The sequence below is a fragment of the Crotalus tigris genome, unplaced genomic scaffold (assembly GCF_016545835.1).
Source record: "Crotalus tigris isolate CLP2741 ecotype Arizona unplaced genomic scaffold, ASM1654583v1 scf7180000017940.1788314, whole genome shotgun sequence".
In the NCBI taxonomy this organism is placed as follows: Eukaryota; Metazoa; Chordata; class Lepidosauria; order Squamata; family Viperidae; genus Crotalus; species Crotalus tigris.
This window is the reverse complement of record NW_024096732.1, coordinates 851,582-863,284: the sequence shown is the minus strand read 5'-3', so window position 1 is coordinate 863,284 and position 11,703 is coordinate 851,582. Positions and strand designations below refer to the sequence as shown.

General features: G+C 46.2%; 1 long non-coding RNA gene across 1 annotated transcript; it reads left to right on the top strand.

Annotated features, from left to right (window-relative positions):
- The first annotated feature begins 4,861 nt into the window (after window positions 1–4,861).
- Window positions 4,862–7,633, top strand: LOC120308672. Its single transcript, XR_005556900.1, has 3 exons — window positions 4,862–4,983; window positions 5,916–6,032; window positions 7,019–7,633. It is a non-coding gene; the product is annotated as an uncharacterized LOC120308672 (long non-coding RNA).
- Window positions 7,634–11,703: the final 4,070 nt, after the last annotated feature.

Here is an 11,703-nt window from a genome sequence, read left to right as displayed (position 1 = left end):
TCTTTTGCGTCGACTGCTTGGCACCCTTTCCCCACCTTTGAAGCACCTGGTGGAGCAGCCATGTGGCCTTTGATCCTGTCCCCCTTGTTTCAGAATTTCTCTCTTCTCTCCACCACCTACGGTGGGGCCGTGGTGGACCAGGCCAGATCGATTTTAACTTCTTCGGCTAGGACACGACACCCGTGGAGGGTGTGTGGGGTGCCCCGGGAGATGCAGTGTTGTAGACCAGGGCCTTTCACCCTTTTCACAGATTGTACCACTTTTAGGACGTGACGATATTTGAGTACCAGCAGTGCTTAGAAAGCTGTCAAAAACATTATGACTAAAAAAAAAGGGGGGGGGATTTTGGGTTTTATTGATTAGATTCATTTGTTGTTATAGAAATGGCTAGTTTATAATATTATGGAAAAGTAAAAAGATGAGGTTCGATGTTAATGCTTCCTTCTACTGCAACAGAGGAAGTCTGTTTTTCCCTTCTCCCCCTCACTTTCCCCCCCTTTTTCCTCCCCACTGTGTCCTACTATTTGCTTTTGTATTTTTGTATTTTATTCTATAATCTAATACAGGGCTTTTCAACCTTTGTACCGCTTTTAGGATATGGCAACATCTGAGTACCACCAGTTGCCTAGCAAGGTGTCAAAAACTTGATGACCAAAAAAAAAAAAAGGAAAAAAGTGATAAAGTAACAGGTAGTCCTCCACTTACAACAGTTTGCTTAGTGACTGTTCGAAGTTACAATGGCACTGAAAAAAGTGCCCCCCAAGCCACAGCTGAGCAAGACACCTGCCTGCCCGCCCAGCTGCGCTCTTCCTCCTGTCTGAGGTTTTCATTGTTGTGAGCATTTCTGTTAAGGATTGGCAGCGGGGGTGGGGTGGGGGTTTTATTCCCCCCATCTGCTGGGTGGTTGCAGCAGGTTTTGGTCACTTCACATGACACTGGGACACTGTGACCATCATAAATATGAATCAGTTGCCAAGCATTTGAATGTAAATCACAAGACCCTGGAGATGCTGCAACATTCCAGCTGATTGGCGCTTCTTCTGGGCTCAGCAGAAGTGCCAGGATCAGCGCCGAGCTCCAGCTGGAGCCTGGCACTGATCCTGGCGCTTCCACTGAGCCCTGACAATCCCGAAGAAGCGCCCATCAGCTGGAAAGCAGTACTAATCCTGGCGCTTCCGCTGAGCCCTGAAGCCCTGCAGCTCCAGCCGTCTCTCGCTCAGGCTTGTGTAATGCTGCCACCGGTTCAGCTCATTCCCTTCCCCCGCTACCACTTTTCTAGGATGGTCGTGTACCACCTGCCAGGTGCCAATGTACCACAGGTGGTACCTGTACCGCTGGCTGAAAAGCCCTGATCTAATAAAATATTACAAATTGTAGAAAAAAAAAAGAAAAAAAAGTACCAGTTTTAAAAATTTCTTCTGTGGCTGTTCCTTTGCTGAATCACTTTCCCTTTGCACTGAGAAATGTATGATGAATTTATCCATGTTTATTAATATGCACCACTACCAGCTAGTTCAGGGGTCTTCAAACTTGGCACTTTTAAGACTTGTGGACTTCAACTCCCAGAATTCCTCAGCCCTCATTGCTTGTTGAGGAATTCTGGGAGTTGAAGTCCACAGGTCTTAAAATTGCTAAGTTTGTAGACTCTTGAGCTAGCTGGTTGACTCTTCTGAGCTCTTCCAATCCCTTCCCTGTACCCTTAAAGAAATCAAGTGCAAAGCAAGAAAATAAAGAAACACAAACTCCGTTTTTTTTCTCTTTAAGCTCTCTCAGGTGAATCACGTGTCACAATGTTGCAATCCAGGACTGAAAAGCTCCGGCAATTGCAAAAAGCTTTAGCTTTAAATTAAGCCTGTTTACCTTCAAAGAAAACTTTCTAAAAGCCACAGACTCAATTAAAAGGGGTAAAATTAATTACATTTGTTTAAAGGATTAAACCTTTCCTGGTGTCTTTTTTCCCCCTTCCCCCACCCAAACCACATTCTTTTATAGCCTCTCCTCTCCCCCCCCCCCTTTGCCTTTTTCTTCAGCTCACCTCCAGCTGTAAGCTCCTTCCGGAAGCGCCAATCAGCTGGAGCCCTGCCCTGCCAGCCCAGACAGTCCTGTGGCTGCAGTTGCCTCTCCCTCAGGCTTGGCTCACTTTGGCTCATTCCCCTCCCCTGCTTCACTTGGCTTGCAATCCCGTTCCACTGGCCATGTGGCAAAGTACCACAAGTGGTACACATACCACCAGTTGAAAAGCCCTGCTCTATTATTATTAATATCAAAGCTTGTAATAATAAAGATGCAGAAGAATAACCTCAAAATCCTGATCATTCTGTCCCCTGAACTTGTCCTCTCCAGTTGTAAAACAGGGCCCGAGGGCCATTTTAGAAATGCAGATGCAGCAACTAAGCCTGAGAAAGAATCCCTGAAAATTATGTTGCAAACATATGAACTTTATCTCTGTGTTCCCAATTTGGCCTCTTGTTTTTCTCCCTCTGAAATGGAAAGGGCACAAAGAGACCCAGCTTCCCAGTCTCTCGTACTGTAGCAACTACCGGCATCCAGCCACCTCCTTAGGGATAGGAAGTCGGCCATGCTGGTCGTTCTGCATAGAAGTGGAAGGATGGCCACAGAAACGGACAGGAAGTTGGCCATCCCAGAGGAGGTCAGTGTGTAGGACAGTGGAGGACTACTGCGCATGTGTGACAGGAAGTCAGCAGGTAAGGTTTATTTCCTTCTGTAGCTGCTATTCCTACCTAATGCTGCATTCTGATGACTTTGCCCCTAAAATAACAAAAATAGTCTTTCATATCTTGGGAAAGCCTGACTTTTTTGCCCTCTTTTGGGTAAGAAGAGACTACGGCTTGACTGTTGATCCATTTTGCGGTTAGAAAAGAGTTAAGTAGACATAAGGATGACTTTGTCCCCAAAATGACAAACATAGTTTGTGATATGTTAGGAAAGCCTGACTTTTTTGCCCTCTTTGGGGTAAGGTTTATTTCCTTGTGTGGCTGCTATTCCAAAATAACCACAGGAGCACACTCTTTGCCTGCCCTGTGTTATATATGGTCTTTGTAGTCCCTTTCTTGCCGCTATGCCCAAAATATCCAGAAGAGGGCACCCTTTTCATGCCCTGTGCTATAGATGGTCTTTGTAGTCCCTGTCAGGCTGCCATTCCCAAAATAACCACAGGAGGGCATTCTTTGCATGCCCTGTGTAATATATGGTCTTTGTAGTTCCTTTCAGGCTTCCATGCCCAAAATAACCACAGAAGGGCACCCTTTTCATGCCCAGTGCTATAGATGGTATTTGTAGTCACTGTCAGGCCGCTATACCGAAAATAATCACACGAGGGCACTCTTTGCATGCCCTGTGTTATATATGGTCTTTGTAGTCCCTTTCAGCTTACATGCCCAAAATAACCAGAGAAGGGCACCCTTTTCATGCCCTGTGCTCTAGATGGTCTTTGTAGTCCCTGTCAGGGTGCTATGCCCAAAATACCACCGGAGGGCACCCTTTTCTTGCTCTGTGCTATAGATGGTCTTTGTAGTCCCTTTCTGGCTGCTATGGCCAAAATAACCAGAAGAGGGCACCCCTTTCATGCTTGTGCTATAGATGGTCTTTGTAGTCCCTGTCAGGCTGATATGCCCAAAATAACCACAGGAGGGCACCCTTTTCATGCCCTGTGCTATAGATTGTCTTTGTAGTCCCTTTCTAGCTACTATGCCCAAAAGAAGTCTTAGAATGCCCTTTCTGGCCACCATGCCCAAAATAACCACAGGAGGGCACTCTTTGCTTGCCCTGTGCTATATAGATGGTCTTAGAACAGTGGTTCTCAACCTTTTTAATGCTGCGACCCAACCGGTCATAAGTCAAGAATTACTCAACCGGTCGTAAGTCGAGGACTACTCAACTGGTGCAGCACTGTTTGCAGAATGGGACTTTTGGCGGGTTCAGCAGGGCAGAGACAGCCTGGACAATTCCTATTGGCTTTTGAAAGCCAATGGAATTAGACTCTATTCAAGAGAGTCTATTCTATTGACTTTCAAAAGCCAATAGAATAAAAGGGAGTAGCACAGCTAAGGAAAAGGGGGAAAAAAATGGCAGACTGCATTGTTTGGCGATCCCCGTGAAATGGTCCTTCGACCCCAAATGGGGCCCCGACCCACAGGTTGAGAACCAGTCTTAGCTCCTTTCTGGCCGCTATGCCCAAAATAACCACTTGAGGGCTCTCTTTTCATGCCCTGTGTTATATATGGTCTTTGTAGTCCCTTTCTTGCCGCTATGCCCAAAATAACCAGAAGAGGGCGCTCTTTTCATGTCCTGTGCTACATATGGTCTTTGTAGTTCCCATCACGCTGCTCTGCCGAAAATAATCACAGGAGGGCATTCTTTTCATGCCTTGTGTTATATATGGTCTATGTAGTCCCCTTCAGGCTGCTATGCCCAAAATAACCACCAGAGGGCACTCTTTGCTTGACCTGTGCTATAGAAGGTCTTTGTAGTCCCCTTCAGGCTGCTATGTTCCTTTGTTGCTTTGCTGAATTAATACTACCAGATAGTTCAGGGGTCTTCAAACTTGGCACTTTTAACACTTGTGGACTTCAACCCCCAGAATTCCTCAGCCCTCATGGCTTGTTGAGGAATTCTGGGAGTTGAAGTCCACAGGTCTTAAAGTTGCTAAGTTTGTAGACTCCTGAGTTAGCTTGTTTGCCCTTCTGAGCTGTTCCACGTGCACATACAGCCCAATCCCTTCCCTGTACCCCAAAAGACACAGGAATCAAGTGCAAAACAAGAAAATAAACACAAACTCCGTTTTTTTTCTCTTTCAGCTGACTTAGGCGTGTCACGTGTCACAATGTGTTGCAATGCGGGACTGAAAGGCTCACCCAATCTGCTTCCGCCACGTGACCCAAAAAAACCCCCACTTCCGGCTTCTTCTCTCCAGGCCGCATGGCTGCGGAGGCCTCGTTTTGGTCGCCGTTTTGCCTGTCTCAGGTCAGTAGCCTTTCTGAATTCGTTCGTTTTTGTGAACACCCCTAAACAAACGCTCGTCCCTGGGGAGGGGGGGGGTTACGTGTGTATAGCCATTTGTGTTAAAATTAAGAATAAGTCCCATTGAATAACTGCACCTGCTTTTAATTAAACAGCCGGTTGCATTTAAACATGGCGACCTTGTTAAAGATGGACTCTATGGCTCCCTTTTTGTCCAGGCACCCAGCGGAAAGGGTTTTTTTTTAAATAAAATAAAATAAACTCTTAGGGTTTTTCTTTGCATTTGTTCCAATTTATTTTGCACCCTGCTTTTAAGTCCCGTTGAATAACTACCTGCCAGTTGCATTTAAATATGGCGACCATCTTGAAGAGCCACCGATGGACTCTGGGGCTCCCATTTTCTTCCAGGCACCTAGTAGAAAAGTTTTTTTAAATAAAATAAAATAAACTCCTAGGGTTTTTCTTTGCATTTGTTCCAATTTACTGTGCGCCCTGCTTTTAATGAAACAGCCAGTTGCATTTAAATATGGCGACCATCTTGAAGAGCCACTGAAGGACTCTGTGGCTCCCTTTTTGTCCAGGCACCCAATAGAAAGGGTTTTTTAAAAAATAAAACAAAACTCCTAGGGTTTTTCTTTGCATTTGTTCCAATTTATTGTGCACTTGAATAACTGCACCCTGCCTTTAATTAAACAGCCAGTTGCATTTAACCATAGAGACCTTCTTGAAGAGCCCCTGGCACTAGGTGGAAAGGTTTTTTTAAAATAATAATAATAATTAAAAAAACTCCTAGGGTTTTGCTTTGCATTTGTTCCAATTTACTGTGCACCCTGCTTTTAATTAAACAGTCAGTTTCTTGTCCCCTGTACTTAAACATGGAGACGTTGTTGAAGAGCCACTTATAGACTCTTTGGTTCCCTTTTTTTTTTTTCCAGGCACCCAGTTCGCCACCTCCGCTTCAGCTCCCACAGCCTCATCACGGCCAACATCCCCAATGAAAAGACTCCCGGAGGGGCCAGCATCACGGACGACGACTTGACCACTCAGCGAAGGTGAGAGCTGACCTTCACGGTGGTACTTTTTATCTCAACCAGCAGGAGGCGCCCTGTGACACCACTCAAGGTTGCTAGACTACAATTCCCAGCAACTTTAGCTAGACAATATTGTGGGACACTGGGGCCATTCTCCCAAGTTCGCCTTCCTCAGTTTCAATCAAGGGTCTTCCAACTTGGCCCTTTTATGACTTGTGGATCAACTCCCAGAATCCCTCAGCCAGCATCCATAAGTCATAAAAGGGCCAAGTGTGAAGACCCCTGGTTTAAACAAAGGGAAAGAGAAGAAGCCACAATGGAGGAGCCTTTGAGAGCTTATAGTGGCAGAGAGCCAGGATGTTGTGGCCAAGCCAGGCAGAGGTTTAGGATGGGAGGGTAGCCAGCTATAATTCGCAGGCAAGCTCTAGTGAGCGGCAAGTGGCTTGGAAGAACAAACCCTGGGTGATGGGTGGTAAGATGTTCCAGCACCCATTATTATGGGTTGGCTTGGCTAAGGTTGATGGGGATTATAGTCCATCTGGGGATTGAAGTCCACATGTCTTACCGTGGCCAAAGTTGAGAAGCACTACTCTAAAAGTAGAACAACCCGGAACCAGTAAGGGTGCTCCTTCAAGCACATGGGCCTACTCTGAATTGATGTGCTTGCATTTTAACATCTCCTTGGCCCTAGAGAGGAACCAGAGTCTGGAGCAGGGGTCCTCAACATGCTGGCTGAGGAATTCTGGGAGTTGAGGTCCACAAGTCGTAAAAGGGCCAAGTTTGAAGACTCCTGGTCTGAGCAACGTTCTTCAATCTGGGCAACTTTAAGACGTGTGGACCAATTCCCAGAATTCCCCAACCAGCTTGAATTTGAAGTGCAGACATCTTAACGTTGCCAAGGTTGGAAAGTTGCTCCAAAGGGTTTTGAACTGTTGGGAACCAGGCTGGTTGAAAAGCACCCTGCTTATTTTCTTTTCCCTTTTCTCCCCTTGCTTCTCTCTGAACAGGCACAGAGGCATTATCTACACCTACGAATTCTCCACAGACAAGCTGGTGGCAGAGAGCGTCCTTCCTATCTGCTGCTCCTCTTACAACGAAGTGGTCGGCTACAGCTACAACATTGGCCTTGTGGTCCCCTATGACAACATCTAGGCAGGGTGGGAAGAAGGGAAGTCCAGCTGGGTTGGACCCTGGAGAAGGAGAACCCCAAGGATGGCGTTCCTGCAGACCTCTTTGGAGGGCTCGGAAGCCACGGGTTGGCCAAGCAGGCAGCAGAAGAAGGGGGGACACATGGGGGTCTCCCCAGAGCTTTAATAACAGTGCTGTAGGACCGAAGAAGAGATGGTGGGTAACAGGAGCCATGATAGATAGGCAAGAATCAGGAGAAGATAATAAAGGTTTTAGCCCATGGATCAGGAGGTAGTAAGACAGGTTGTAGCCCACGTGTGCAGAGACCATTCTGGTGGAAGGGAGGGCTTCCATTCCTTGCACCTAGCTGAAATAGTTCAGTGCTGCCTTTCTGGAACAGGCGCCGACGCTACCTGCAACATCTGGAGATCTTAAGAAGAAGAAGAGACTTTGGGAGCGTTTTTCTTGTAAATAAAATATCTTTATTAAGCGTTGGTCTCGGGATGAGGGGGTTGGTATGCTTGAAAAGGGCTGTTTTATTGTCAGGGTTGCTGGTTTTCAAAATCCCACCTTAGGAGACGATCCAGAGGCCATCCCAGTTGGAGAAAATCCCGCCACAGGTAAGTCAAGCATGTGTGTAAGTATCCTTTCTTCTCCAGCTCCACTGGCACTTTGCCTGATCGCACCAGGACTGCCGAAGCAGCACCCCTCTTTAACCGTGCTGCCTGGGGCTGCTTGGAGTTGTATTGCATCTCTAACTTGGTGCAGTATGAGGATCTTTCCCTGATCCGCTCTCTATGCCGGTTCTTTGGCTTGGTCACAAAACGAAACACAAGTCGTGGGGCCTTCCTGCTGGGTGGGCTAGGGCAGCTGCCAAACTAGCAGGGAGAGCACCACAGTTATTCCTCTCGGCCGTTGCAGCATGGACTGAGGATGATGGGACTTGGTGGCCAGAGAGAACTCGGATGGGCAAGACCTCAGCACCTGAGAGTTTGCAGTCCTTGTGCAATCAGGAGAAAAGTGATTGGTATATATGGGCAAAACGGTCTTTTCTGGGCAACTTTAAATGTCCTTGTTTTCCTCACGCCGATTGGGCTAATCCAGCAGTTTCCCCAAAGGAATTTTTCCAGACCAGGAAGATGGTTTTGGTATTCTGGAGGTATCCTGATGCCTCCATCAAGACACTTCCTTTTCTAGGAACTTCCTTCTTGAAAACTGTTGCCGAAGAGGCAAATTGTGACATGATGGAGGGTCCCTGGATTGCCTGTATATATATATATAAAATCAGTGGAGCTGCAGAAGAAAGATGCACACATGCAGCTGGATGTATATTGTGTATAGAGCCAGGGCAGTGTTTTGCAAACTTGTCAGATGTGGGGGGGCTTCAACTCCCAAGTAATTCTGGGAGTTCAAAGCCATCCACCTTAAAAATGGCCAAGTTTGAAAAAGACTGCTCTAAAGCAGAGGTTCTCAACCTTGGCAACTTTAAGACTTGTGGATTTCAACTCCCAGAATTCCTCAGCCAGCAAAGCTTTGCTGGCTGAGGAATTCTGGGAGTTGAAGTCCACAAATCTTAAAGTTGCCAAGGTCAAGAACCCCTGCTCTAAAGGTTACCAGATCTGGGCTGCAAAAAAGATGGTAGGCCACTAGATGGTGCCAAATGTAATTTGCTGCCTTCTAGTGGCTTTTTTTTTTCTTTTGAAGCCTAGAGCTGGTAACTTTATTATGGTATACACCAGTGTTTCTCAACCTTGACAATTTTAAGGCATGTGGACTTCAACTCCCAGAATTCTGGGAGTTGAAAGTCCACATGCCTTAAAATTGTCAAGGTTGAGAAACAAACACTGGTATACACCTTAATATATGGTAGTATGTAGATACATAAACATATACCATATGTTAGGGAATATGCCTATTACTGTATGTGCCTGTGTACTTTAACACATGCACACAGTCATCTAAGATCTATTGGGACCTTTTTTTCCCAATAGATCTTAGCCTATATTGTTCTATGTGTCTGTGTATCTTAACACAGACACATAGAACAATATAGGCTAAGATCTATTAGGAAAAAAGGTCCCAATAGATCTTAGATGACTGTGTGAATGTGTTAAAGTACACAGGCAGATACAGTAATGGAGGAGGGTGGATGAGGGAGGGGGGTGTGGGTGGTGGGGGTGTGGGTGGTGGGGGGGAGGGGGGGGAGGGGGGGGCGGGAGGGGGGAGGGTGTGGGCGGGCGGGTGTATAAGAGGGAACCCCACACTCTGTGGCTTGGCTCTATAGAGCTGGATTTCAGCGTGGTGCCCCCTCCCTTATGTTTCCCCCCCTCCCCACCCGCACCCCCCTCCCTCCTCCCCCCACCTCCCCCCCACCCTTCCCCCCCCACTCATCCAAGAAGCTTCTTCAGTTCTGCCTGAATGGTGGGAGATGGAAGGATTTATATTCTTTGCAGTCATCTGCTCCTTAGTACTCCAAAGGTCGTCGTTAGCTCCGTTGAAGCCACCTGGGGATTTATCTGTGTCCTCGGAGTCACCTGGACCAGTGTGGAGATGGGCCTGGGACCTTCTTGGGGCTGCTGAAAAGACCGTGTTGGCGACAGGAGGTGTCTATCCCTCCCCCTCTGTTGAGAGAGGCCTGTTTGGCTTTAACACTGATGGCCTCTGACTCCTCTTTCAAGCCAGGGGTCCTCTCCATCCAGAACGTGGACTTTGCTGTCTTCAAGAGTGGCCTTCATCTCTCAAATGCAGATGGACTGCTGTTCCAAATGTGCTTTCCCAAGAGGCAACTGCACTTCTTTTTTTCTTCCTTGAAGATGTTTCACTTCTCATCCATCAAGCTTCTTGGATGAGAAGTGAAAATCTTCAAGAAAAAACAAAGGAAGTCTAGTTACCTCTTGGAAAAGGACCTTTGGAGCAAACCATGATCTGGCTAAGAATCTCCACAGACAGATGAACTGCTGAATCTTGTCCTGATGGGTTTGTTCGCCTATGTTGTGCCATGCGTTTGTGAACAAAACTACTACTTCACAAGCACGTGGCACAACATAGGTGAACAAACCCATCAGGACACAATTCATACTTCAACACTGAAGTATACAGAAAACCCAGTGTTTACATTCACTGGAACAAAAACACGGAAGTCATCAGAATCCTACATCACTGGGCTGAAGGTTTACCTACCAGCAAAGAGGGAAAAGGACTAAAACACACTGAAGCCCTCAGAACCTGTGGCTATCCCAACAGGGCCTTCCTCAAATCCAGACAAAGATCCAGTAGGAGCCTTTGTCTCCCCCCCCCTTACTGTCCCCAATAAGGACAAAAGAACAACAAATGAAGCAATATTAAACCATAATGCACAGGAATATCTGAAAAGCTCAGGATTTTCAACTAACTCAACCTACGTGCACACTTTCAACCCCAAAATACACTATGGCAGTATCTCAAAACTTTGACAACTTTTAAGATGTGTGGACTTAAGTTCCCAGAATTCCTCAGCCAGCATGCTCACTCAGGAATTCTGGGAGCTGAAGTTCACACATCTTAAAAAAGTTGCCAAGATTGAGAAACTGCACTAAGGCAGAAGCTTGTCCACCCCAAGAATAAAACGCTCACAAACTGAGCAATGCTATATGTGCAGTAGAATGTAGTGAGACATGTACAGAACTGCACACTGGAGAAACAAAACAAACCACAAATGCATGGCCCAACAGGACAAGATTTAGCAGTCCATCTGCATTTGAAAGCGAAGGCTACTCTTTCAAAGACAGTCCACGGTCTGGATAGAGAGGACCGCTGGTTTGAAAGAGGGGTCAAAGAGGCCAGCTGTGTTAAAACCGAACAGGCCTCTCAACAGAGGGGGAGGAATACGACACCACTTACCTCCTGTCTCCAACACGGTCCTTGCAGCCGTCCCAAGAAGGTCCCAGGCCCATCTCCACACTGGTCCAGGTGACCCCGAGGATACAGATAAACCCCCAAGTGGCCTCAACGACTCTCAGAGAGCTAACGACTTACCTTTGGGGTACTAAGGACCAGATGACTGCAAAGAATATAAATCGTTCCATTCCCCACCATTCAGTCAGAACTGAAGAAGCTTCTTGGATGAGAAGCGAAAGGTTGGGGCATGTATATATACATATATACACATGCAGACTTCTTGGCATAATTAGTTTATTCTAGGAATAGACAAATTATGTCTCTGTGTGCATATATATACATACACATATATGTGCATATTAGCATATTTAATAAATAGAACTATCTGTACAAAATGCTAATATGTACATAAAAGAATGTGTATATATATTACTACATAAAAGCTGGTATAGGTAGCCCTTGAGTTAAAAGAGTTCATTTAGTGACTATTTGAAGATATAACAGCACTGAAGGAAGTAGCTTACAATTGCAACATTCTCGTGGCATGTGATTAAAGTTTAGAAGCTTGACAACTGACTCATACTTATGATGGGTGCAGTGTCCTAGGGTCAGGTGGTTGCATTTTGTGATCTGAAAAGCGAAGTCAATTCGCTTAAGAACCATGTTACTAATTCAACAACTGCAGTTA